At 43.6% G+C, this 12245-nt stretch overlaps 1 protein-coding gene across 1 annotated transcript in view; it reads left to right on the plus strand.

Annotated features, from left to right (window-relative positions):
• RAPH1 (Ras association (RalGDS/AF-6) and pleckstrin homology domains 1) overlaps positions 2611 to 12245 on the plus strand; it is a 103797-nt gene continuing 94162 nt past the window's right edge. Inside the window, 1 exon segment of the mRNA XM_018060606.1 lies at positions 2611 to 2809. The gene's annotated coding sequence lies outside the window, so the exon portion shown is untranslated.

A 12245-nucleotide genomic window follows, 5' to 3' on the forward strand; every position in this document is an offset into this window, starting at 1 on the left:
ATAATTTATTGAAATAATTATGATTAGAGGTAATGAATGATGAATTCCACAAGTAACAGAAGGCTATAAGAACTGGTCAGCAGCAGCATCCTCATTTATGAAATACTATTCTTCTATACAAGAATATTAAAGTACCTTCTAGAGATCATCGAGAAGCAAGAGAATTCCAGAAAAACATCTATTTCTGCTTTATTGACTATGCCAAAGCCTTTGACTGTGTGCATCACATTAAACTGTGGAAAATTCTGTAAGAGATTGGCATACCAGACTACCTGATCTGCCTCTTGAGAAACCTATATGCAGGTCAGGAAGCAACAGTTAGAACTAGACATGGAACAACAGACTGGTTTCAAACAGGAAAAGGAGAACATCAAGGCTGTATATTGTCACCCTGCTTATTTAACTTATATGCAGGTACATCATGAGAAACGCTGGGCATGAGGGGTATGAGGTAGCACAAGCTGGAATCAAGATTGCCAGGAGAAATATCAATAACCTCAGATATGCAGATGACACCACCCTTAAGGCAGAAAGTGAAGAAGAACTAAAAAGCCTCCTGATGAAAGTGAAAGAGGAGAGTGAAAAGTTGGCTTAAAGCTCAACATTCAGAAAACTAAGATCATGGCATCCGGTCCCATCACTTCATGGCAAATAGATGGGGAAACAGTGGAAGCAGTGGCTGACTTTATTTTTCTGGGCTCCAAAATCACTGCAAATGGTGATTGCAGCCATGAAATTAAAAGATGCTTACTCCTTGGAAGGAAAGTTATAACCAACTTAGATGGCATATTAAAAAGCAGAGACATTACTTTGCCAACAAAGGTCTGGCTAGTCTAGTCAAGGCTATGGTTTTTCCAGTGGTCATGTATGGATGTGAGAGTTGGACTAAAAAGAAAGCTGAGTGCTGAAGAATTGATGTTTTTGAACTGTGGTGTTGGGGAAGACCCCAGAGTCCCTTGGACTGCAAGGAGATCCAACCAGTCCATCCTAAAGGAGATCAGTCCTGGGTGTTCATTGGAAGGACTGATGTTGAAATGGAAACTCCAATACTCTGGCCACCCGATGGGAAGAGCTGACTCATTGGAAAAGACCTTGATGCTGGGAGGGATTGGGGGCAGGAGAAGGGGACTACAGAGGATGAGATGGTTGGATGGCATCATCGACTTGATGGACATGGGTTTGGGTAGACTCCGGGAGTTGGTGATGGACAGGGAGGCCTGGTGAGCTGTGGTTCATGGGATCACAAAGAGTTGGACACGACTGAGCGACTGAACTGAACTGAGATTTCAAATACAAAATTGCAGTTTTGTTACTAAAGTACAGATATCTCGTGTGAAATGCAACTAGTAACTGTATTGTATACTTCTAAATACCAGTTTGAAACAGATTGTGTACCAGTTTGAAACAGATTGTGCAAGAGACCAAACCACTTCAAAGTCCTCAAGAAAATCTGAAAGAAGGAATGTAATTAGCCAAACCAGGATTTGGCCCCGGGACAGAGAAATGAACACTCTGGTTCTTACAAAGGGAGCCAGGATCTCAGAAATGTACAGTCAATTCTTTGTGAAAATTCAAGATACAGATACTCTTACTTAGCAAGCATATGGGAAGACATGAAAAAGAAATGTTCATTGCAACTAATTCCAGGTCACACTTCCTATTTGTTAATTGTTTTAATGATGTCAACAAATCTGCTTTGCACGTAGCCAGGCGAAAATGATTTAATTCTATTTTGTTCTTCTTTTAATCAGAAGCAAAATAAAGACACAAACAAAATTTTAAAGTCTAAGTCAAGCCTACATCGAAATAAGCAGTATCCGAGTAACTTAGAGCTTGGTGATAAAGATGCCACTACCTTACTCCCAAACCTTTTCAATAAGGTTTGGGTGTGTGTGTGTCAGAAATTACGAACACAAAGTAAGCAAACTGCAAAGTTGAAAAATAATCGAGAATAACTGAAATGTCCAATTTCTAAAAGCTTCCTAACATAGTGCATGAAACTACAGAGAACTGTTGGCCAAAATGGGATTTCCTAAAAAAAAAAAAAGGCCTCACAGACTGCAACGACTGCGGTCCTTTAAGTGCCTAAGCCCCGTCTGATGGGTTGCTGGGGTCTCGGAATACTCCAGCAGGTCCCTGACAGACGCGGTCAAGGCTTCGGTGTCCCAGGGCCCTCGGACAGAGGCCGCTGGGCCTACTTCCAAGGAAAAGCGAGCCTTGGTGGCACAGCCCCGGGATTTTCCTCCTTCACTCATTCATTCTCTGATTCACTGGTTCCTGGAGGCGGTTCCCAGGGACACGCGGAGGACAGGCGGAGCGCCGGCGGCCGGGGCTGGGTGCGGTCGGGCGCCTGGGGCTGTGGGGAGCGAGGCGGGCCAGGGGGCGCGGGCAGGGGGCGCTAGCAACGGGCGCCCGGGGGGCGGGCTCGGCTGCCTTCGCCGGAAGTGAGCGGCTGGCGACGGGCGGGGGGTGGCGGGGAGCGAGCGGCCGGGCGCGAGTCTGTCCGCCCGTCGGCCGCCCGGCCCTCAGCCCCGCCTTCTGCGTCTCTGCCGGACGCGGCCGCACTCGGCTCCGCCGCCGCTGCCCGCTGCGGCCGCCCCGCCCGCCGCGCGCGCCGCCTCGCCCCCGCCGCCGCCGCCCGGTCGGTCGGTCAGTCAGTCAGTCACGGAGCGCGCGGCGCGGGAGCTGCGGGCGCTCGCGGCGTCTCCAGGGAAGGAGCGCCGCGCCTGAGAAGGAGGAGGCGGCAGCGGCTGCCCAGCCCGGGGCCGATCCGGAGCCGTGCCCGCCGGAGGACCGAGCCGTTGCCGCGGTGAGTGCTCAGCCTCGCCCTCGGGGCCGGCCGAGGGAGCTGGCGGGGCGCAGGGCTGGGAAGCGCAGCCGTCGCTCCCGCCTCCATTTTCCCGGCTCCCGGCCCCGCCATCCGGGCGCGGTGCGGGCGGCCGAGCCTGGGGTGGGGTCGGGGCCGGGGCTGGTGGGACCTCGCCTGGCCGGTGGGTGGGGGTCGGCGGGGCCGGGGCTGCACCCTGCGCCCCCGGGGGCCGCGACAGAGGGAGACAATGAGATGCAAGGCCGCCTGGGGAGGGTGCGGTTGTGCTTCTCCGACCCGGCTCCGGGGGCTGGTGGCCCGGGACCGCGGGGAGGCAAGGACTCTTCCTTCCCCGGATTAGCCGCAGAAACCAGTGATTCGGTGTCTGGGGTTCCTCGGGTTTCGGTGCCCCGCATCTTTCGTAAATGAGTTCAGTGCAAAGATTGAGAAAGGCGGGGCACCTTCCGTGTTTTCTTTCTAATTAAGCAAGCTAAGTAATTGCTCCATGGTTTGTGAGCCCATCTCATCTGTGTGTGTGTGTGCATTCCCGCCGGAAATCCAAACTGCAGCTCATGGTGGGGGGCGGCGGGGAAGAGGAGATGGAAGGCAGTGAAGCAATATCAGGGTGCCTTCGTTTTAAGACGTTTTGAGAGATGTGGTTTCTTATTCAGACAGCATCTTAGGGTGTCCCCACTGTGTGAGCTGGAAACCGCATAAGTCATTGCTTGTAGGCACGAAGACGTGGCTTAGGATGAAATAAGAGCTTTGGGGAAGGGTGTAAGCGTTGCATCAAATGTGACTTTGTGTGGCTCTCGTATATTGTGTGGGAAGAGCCTTTGGGGGAAATCTGAGAGAACCGAACGGTTCTTCCCTGTGCCTCCCGGTAACGGTTGGTGGTGTCTCCAGCGTTTGTCTTGGAGATGTGTGTAAAGTCCGCTGTGAAGGGACAGGAAAGCTAACCGGTTAGGGGTGGGGCGTGATGGTGTTGTTAAAAGGGTGGTAGTGAGTCCGAAGGAATATTCAATTCAGCAAGTATTTATGGAATAGCTGCTATCTGTTAGGCAGGGTGGAGGACATAAAGTGAACAAGACTGCAGCTTATCGTGGTGTTTCGAAAGAGCTCTTTGAAGCCAGGGTAACCAGCTGCTCCGTATACACTGGAGTTGGCTGGTAGTGTGACGTTGGATAAGCTATTGCACTCTCAACAGAATGCTTCTCTGTCAGTAAAATGGGAATAACTAAGACCACCTGCTTGCCTCCCGAGGTGGTTGTCAAACGGATTAAATGAGATAATGTGTGCAAAATGCCTAGCACCTGGCAGGGCACCAAAGGTGTTTCACAAATGTTAATTCCTTTCCTCCCTAGCCCACTGCGCCTAAGATTTTCTTGGGGGAAGGTGGGGAAAGAAATGCATGTAGGTAATGGTAATGTAATGCATTATATAATAAAATGTTGAAGTAGAGGTGCAAAATAGAGAAGTGAAGAGGCGAGGGAATAATTCTAAATTGGGAGCACTGGGGGGAAATCCTTGGAAGCTGTGGCATTTAAGTGGGACCTTGAAGGATGGGTAGGATTTCAGCTGGTGTAGATGGGGATGGGGGCATTCGAGTGGGGGTGGTGTTCTCCTTTGAGAGAGGCATTGAGGAGGAAGAGCAGTGGGGGAAGGGCAAGATTAGAGACGCTCAGAGGTGTTTTAGCTCTTGTTCACCTGACCTTCAAAGACTGTCTGTTATTTTGCTTTCTGTGTTGCGAATTTCCCAGAAAACAGACCTAGGCTATTCAGGTAAGTACAGAAATGTCTACACAGTTCAATACATGATTTTTTGGATGAAACATTTTGTGTTATTTGGACTGCTGCTCTCTCCTGTTTGAATTTAATAAGGAATTATTTGTGGGTATTTCCTTATGATGCCATATTCTGTTTGGTAGAAAAAGTTACTGATATTTCAGAGTCAGTGGTCTCATTAAGATTATTATGTGACGGGTAACTGGCTGAAAGGCATGGAGTAGTGGGGACCTATTGGGTGTGTCTCAAACTCTTAGTATCATTTGTTTTCACAAATATTTAGCACTTCATTTTCAGAAGAGGTGTCTTTGAAACTAATTAAACTGACTTTTCTTTTGGTTTGGCTACCTTTTGGTTCCCACCCCACGTGTAATTATTCATTAGATTAGCATGGTAGATGACTATCACACTATTATTATTCACAGACGCTGGGACATATAAAATCTCATGACTGCACTTGGTTCTGAAGTAGTTGAATGTGAGCATTCGTATCATTGGCCTCAAATTCTTATTCTGAGAAGATTAATGTTAGCAGACAAGCTGTGTGAGTTCAAGCAAGTCACATACCTTGAACTCTCAGTTCCTTTACCAGTAAAATGAGAAATTGGGTTAAATCACTGGTTTTCAGTCTACGTTTTACTCAGGTCTATAATTTTGAGGCAGACCTTCAGAGGTACTCCAGATGTTTGAGTTAATCTCATTTAAAATGTGTTTTAAACCTATAGTAATAAAAAGCACCCATTTTATGACATACATTGTTTTAAGTACTTTACATGTATTGACTTCATCCTTGCTGTAATCCTACGATACAGGTATGAGAAAAAAAGCACAGGCTACAGAGCTATAAAGTGGCAGAACTGTGTTTGAAAACAGATAGCATAACTTGTAAGCTTGTGTTCCTTATGGCATTCCTATATTGCCACCATAAAAAAAATAAAGAACACACGCTATATATATATATATATATATGGTGGTAAAATATACAACATAAAGGGCTTTCCAGGTGGCTCAATGCTAAGGAATCCGCCTGCTAATGCAGGAGACCTAGGTTTGATTCCTAGGTCGATAAGATCCCCTGGAGGAGGAAATGGCAACCTACTCCAGTATTCTTGGCTGAAGAAGCCCGTGGACGGAGGAACCTGGTGGGCTGTAGTCCATGGGTTGCAGAGAGTCCAACACAACAGCACACGTGCGTGACACATACAGCATACCATTTGCCATTTTAATCATTTTTAAATGCACAGTTCGGTGGTAGTAAATACTTTTATGTAGTTGTGCAACCATCATGACTGTCCATCTCTAGAACTTTTTCATCCTCCCATACTGAAACTGTATCCATTAAACATTAACTCTCCAACCCCTTTCCCTCTGGCCCCTGATAACACTTTTCTACTTTGTGATTTGACTACCCTAGATAGATCTTATAAATGAGATCATGAAATATTTGTTTTGTATCTGGCTCATTTCGCTTAGGGTAATGTCTTCAAGGTTCATCCATGTTGGAACATGAATCAGAATTGCATTCCTTTTTAAGGCTGAATAACAGTCGTGTGTGTGTGTATATCCCATTTTGTTTATTCATCTGTAGCTGGACATTTGGTTGTTTCCACCTTTTGGCTGTTGTAATACTGCCCTGAGCTTTGGTGTACACATATCTGCTCAAGTCCCTGCTTTTACTTCTTTGGGGTCTATACCCAGAAGTGGAACTGCTGGATCATAGGGTAATTTTGTGTTGAATATTTGAGGAACTGCCACTCCGTTTTCTACAGCAGCTGCAGCATTTTACACTCCTGCCAACACAAGGGTTCCAGTTTCTCCACATCCTCACCTCAACACTTGTCATTTTCTGTGCTTTTGATAATAGCCATTCCGGGTGGCTCAGATGGTAAAGAATCCGCCAGCAATTCAGGAGACCTGGGTTCGACCCCTGAGTTGGGAAGATCCCTTGGAGAAGGGAAAGGCTACCCACTCTAGTATTCTGGCCTGGAGAATTCCATGACTGTATAGTCCATGGGGTCGCAAAGAGTTGGACACAACTGAGCGACTTTCACTTCACTTAATGAGGGGCACTTAATGAAGTGGCATCTCTTTGTGGTTTGGGTTTGCATTTTTCCTAATGATTAGTGATTAGAGCATCTTTTCTTGTGCGTATTGGCCATCTGTGTATCTTTGTAGAAATATCTATCCAGGTCCTTTGCCAATTTTAAAAAACTTGTTTTGTTGTTGAATTACAGCAATTCTTTATACACTCTGGATATTAAATCTCATATCAGATCCATGATTTACATTTTCTCTTCTTCTATGAGTTGCCTTTTTACTCGGTTGATAGTGTCCTTTGATGTACAAAAGTCTTTCATTTTAATGATATCCGCTTCATCTATATTTTTCTTTTGTTGACTGTGCTTTTGGTGTCCAAGAAATCATTGCCAAATCCAGTGTCAGGAAGCTTTCCCCCTGTGTTTTCTTCTAAGAGTTCCATAGTTTTAGCTATTATATTTAGCTCTATGATCCATTTTGAGTTAATATTTGCATATGGTTTTAGGTAAGGGTACAGCGTCATCCTTTGCTTGTGGATATCCAGTTTTTCTAGCACCATTTTAGCACTCTTGTGTACATAAATATAACTTTGTCACATTGCAAACAGTAGTGTTTTATGGTTATACCTGGTTTATTGCGGCAGGGGGAGGGCAAGCATTTCTTAGAATAAAACATGTTTTACTATATCTGCTTATTTGTGAGTTAAATAGGTAAGGAAAGTTGTAGTTTGCAGTAAATTTTTTTTAAAAAATTGAGTTCTGTGCAAGTCTATTCATATAGAATTGTCTAAACAATACATTACTATGGTACATGAACTATGTTCACCTAAATGACAGGCACAACTGAAGCCGGTTCCTTTGGGGTATACTCATCCTGTGTAAGAAACTCCAGTACTTTGGCCACCTCATGAGAAGAGTTGACTCATTGGAAAAGACTCTAATGCTCTGGAGGCAGGAGAAGAAGGGGATGACAAAGGATGAGATGGCTGGATGGCATCACTGACTCGATGGACGTGAGTCTGAGTGAACCCGGGAGTTGGTGATGGACAGGGAGGCCTGGCGTGCTGTGATTCATGGGGTTGCAAAGAATCGGACACGACTGAGCAACTGAACTGATGTCCTGATATATTACAGATGTTTTATAGCTTATTGGAAGCTTGGGTTTTTCTTGTTTGCCTTGTAAGCAGTTTTTACATATGATTACTACTCATATTGAAAGAAAAGTCTTATTTATATCTTTATTAATCAATTTAATTGAAGCATATCCAGACACTAGGAAGCAAACCATTAAAAGCTACTAACAAAACAAAACCAAAGCTGCTACCTACTTTCAACTACTTACCTGAGTAAAATGAAAACAAAATTTGATGGAAATGATTGCTTAGGTGTCAAAGGTAACTAACATCTCTAACACTCAGTTTGTCTCTTTTGAGTTTGTAACAAATTATAATGTATTTGAACATAAAATGGTATTAATAGTGCTTCTGTAGCTGTATATATTTGGCATGCTGAATAAGATTTCTTCTGGAAAAGTTGCATTGTGAAATATTAGAGAACCCCCAGATTATATGATGTCTAATCTTCATCCCATGCTCTTATCACTATTCCTTTAAGATACATTATTTACCACACTTTGGGGCAGGTGTCTTAAAATACATCACTCGTAACTTAAAAATTGACTTTTTAAAACTCATTATATATTCTGCTATTCATAAAACATTTACTGGTAGCTCTGCTTTAGGCAGAGATATGCATAATGGAGAAAACAAAGTGATAGGTATTCTCCCTTCCAAAATAGAGAGAATGTTAATTTAAATGCAGGATACAAGGATTCAGTAAGAGTGTAATTAAGGGATCAGAGTCTAAAGAAACTGTGTGTGTGCTGTCACGTCAGTTGTGTCCAACTCTGTGACCCCATGGACCGTAGCCCACCAGGTGCCTCTGTCCATGGAATTCTCCAGGCAAAAAGACTGGAGTGGGTTGCCGTTCCCTTCTCCAGGGCATCTTCCTGAGCCAGGGATCTAATCCGTGTTACTGATGTCTCCTGCACTGGCAGGAGGGTTCTTTACCACTGCTGCTGCTGCTAAGTCGCTTCAGTCGTGTCCGACTCTGTGCGACTCCATAGATAGAAGCCCACCAGGCTCCCCCGTCCCTGGGATTCTCCAGGCAAGAACACTGGAGTGGGTTGCCATTTCCTTCTCCAATGCATGAAAGTGAAAAGTGAGAGTGAAGTCACTCAGTCGTGTACGACTCTTCGCGACCCCATGGACTGCAGCCTACCAGGCCCGTATGTCCATGGGATTTTCCAGGCAAGAGTACTAGAGTGGGTTGCCATTGCCTTCTCCGACAAGTGCCACCTAAAATGGGTGAGTGTCATCCCTTTCAGTTCAGTTCAGTTGCTCAGTCGTGTCTGACTCTTGGCGACCCCATGGACTGCAGCATACCAGGCTTCCCTGTCCATCACCAAGAACTGGAGCCTACTTAAACTCACGTCCATCGTGTCGGTGATGCCATCCAGCCATCTCATCCTCTTCGTCCTCTTCTCCTCCCGCCTTCACTCTTTCCCAGCATCAGGGTCTTTTCCAGTGAGTTGGTTCTTTGCATCAGGAGGCCAAACTATTGGAGTTTCAGCTTCAGCATCAGTCCTGCCAATGAATATTCAGAATTAATTTCCTTTAGGATTGACTGGTTGGATCTCTTGCAGTGCAAGGGACTCTCAAGAGTCTTCTCCAACACCACAGTTCAAAAGCATCACTTCTTTGACACTCAGCTTTTCTTTATAGTCCAACTCTCACATCCATACATGATTACTGGAAAAACCATAGCTTTGACTAGACAGACCTTTGTTGGTAAAGTAATGTCTCTGCTTTTTAATATGCTGTCTAAGTTGGTCATAACTTTTCTTCCAAGGAGCAAGTGTCTTTTAATTTCATGGCTGCAGTCACCATCTGCAGTGATTTTGGAGCCTGAAAAAATAGTCTCTCACTGTTTCCCCATCTATATGCCATGAAGCGATGGGACCGGATGCCATGATCTTAGTTTTCTGAATGTTGAGCTTTAAGCCAACTTTTTCACTCTCCTCTTTCACTTTCATCAAGAGGCTCTTTAGTTCTTCTTCACTTTGTACCATAAGGATGGTGTCATCTGCATATCTGAGGTTATTGATATTTCTCCCCGCAATCTTGATTCCAGCTTGTGCTTCATCCAGCCCAGCATTTCTCATGATGTACTCTGCATATAAGTTAAATAAGCAGGGTAATAATATACAGCCTTGACGTACTCCTTCCCCGATTGGCAATCAGTCTATTGTTCCATGTCCCGTTCTAACTGTTGCTTCTTGACCTGCATACAGATTTCTCAGGAGGCAGGTCAGGTGGTCTGATATTTCCATCTCTTTAAGAATTTTCCAATTTGTTGTGATCCACACAAAGGCTTTGGCATAGTCAATAAAGCAAAAGTAGATGTTTTTCTGGACCTCTCTTGCTTTTTCGATGATCTTGCGGATGTTGGCAATTTGATTACTGGTTCCTCTGCCTTTTCTAAATCCAGCTCGAACATCCGGAAGTTCATGGTTCACATACTGTTGAAGCCTAACTTGGAGAATTTTGTGCATTACTTTGCTAGTGTGTGAGATGAGTGCAATTGTGTGGTAGTTTGAGCATTCTTTGGCATTGCCTTTCTTTGGGATTGGAATGAAAACGGACCTTTTCCAGTCCTGTGGCCACTGCTGAGTTTTCCAGATTTGCTGTCATATTGAGTGAAGCACTTTCATAGCATCATCTTTTAGGATTTGAAATAGCTCAACTGGAATTCCGTCATCTCTACTGGCTTTGTTCGTAGTGGTGCTTCCTAAGGCCCACTTGACTTTGCATTCCAGGATGTCTGGCTCTAGGTGGGTGATCACACCATCATGGTTATCTGGGTCATTAAGATCTTTTTTGTATAGTTCTTCTGTGTATTCTTGCCACCTCTTCTTAATATTTTCTGCTTCTGTTAGGTCCCTACCATTTCTGTCCTTTATTGAGCCCATCTTTGCATGAAATGTTCCCTTGGTATCTCTAATTTTCTTGAAGAGATTTCTAGTCTTTCCCATTCTGTTGTTTTCCTCTATTTCTTTGCACTGATCATTGAGGAAGGCTTTCTTATATCTCCTTGCTATTCTTTGGAACTCTGCATTCAGATGGGTATATCTTTCCTTTTCCCTTTTGCCTTTAGCTCCTCTTCTTTTCTCAGCTATTTGTAAGGCCTCGTTAGACAACCATTTTGCCTTTTTGCATTTCTCTTTCTTGGAGATGGTCTTGATCACTGCCTCCTGTACGATGTCATGAACCTCCATCCATAGTCATCCTTTTACATGAGAAGAAAAGCAAGATTGGGTGGCCCATAATTGATGTCGTTTTGTGGCACTTAAAATGTAAGCCCTCTGATGAAGAATAGTGAAATCTGGAGAAAATTAGAACTGTAAACATATTGAATAGACTCATATTTTGTAGAATTATAGGAGTAAGTATGATTTTGTAATTGTACTTGAAGATTGAATGTTTTTTTGGAAATTGTTTAGAATGATCTTACTAAGTTTGATATGTGAAGAAAAGTGCTAAGTCAGTACAGCAAAATCACTAATAATATGACTTGCAAATACAGTGTATTCTTAGTGTCCCAGATTGTACATGCATCTATCCATGGTTCCAAGCATGGTTTACTTTTCCTAATTTTTCCAGTTAAAATCCTACACATCGTTTGAGTCCCAGTTCCATTGCCACCCACCTTTGTGACGCTGTATGATACCAGCTAGAATTCATTGCCTTCTTCATTCCTCTAGATCTCACTTGATTTGCCCTATGCTGTGGATAACTGTGTACTGTCTTAAATACCCAAGTCTAGAGTATTCAATCCAGTTTTACTCATCTGAAATGTCTCTCAGTCCCTTAAATATAACAGAAATGCAGTGAAAAAGGATTTAATGAAAGCCATTATTTGAAGAATATGTTGTAGTTGGTGTTACATCTCTGAAAGATCCATAAAAATCTAATAATGTTTGTCTTATTTATAAAGAAGAATTCTTTCTCAGCTTATTTGGTTTATTTTATAATGTAACAAGTGACTTTAGAGATTTGTGAAGCGAATCAGTGATCCCTGTTATCTGTGAATAGAGTGCTTTATAAATGTTAGTAATAGCTCAAAAACCTTTTTGTTTGCCCTAAGTTTTGAAAATAAATATATATATTTTTAAACCAGGCATAATGAATACGATGCATTATGTTTGAAAAATCTTGGTTTTAGTGCTTAGTAATACAAAAATTCGAAAGTCTGAATCTTAAATCTGTTTATTTTGGTGCTTGGTTTTAGTGCTTGTCTTAGCTAAAAGGCAGCTCATGGAGGGACATATACCTGAAGAGATTATAAAGTGCCTCTTTGGCTATACTTTCTAAATGGAGATACTCATTTTAAAATTTCTGTCTTATCAGTTATGCACATTTGGCTAACAAAGTTTGCCCTTCCTATGCAAACCAATGTGAAGATTTGTGTTTATATGTTTTTAATAAATATATTCAACATCCACAGAAACTGTATGGAAGGCATTTAAAGAGTTATTAGAAAGTGGCTTCTCTGTTTTT

Source organism: Capra hircus, chromosome 2 (assembly GCF_001704415.2).
Source record: "Capra hircus breed San Clemente chromosome 2, ASM170441v1, whole genome shotgun sequence".
Taxonomy (NCBI): domain Eukaryota; kingdom Metazoa; phylum Chordata; class Mammalia; order Artiodactyla; family Bovidae; genus Capra; species Capra hircus.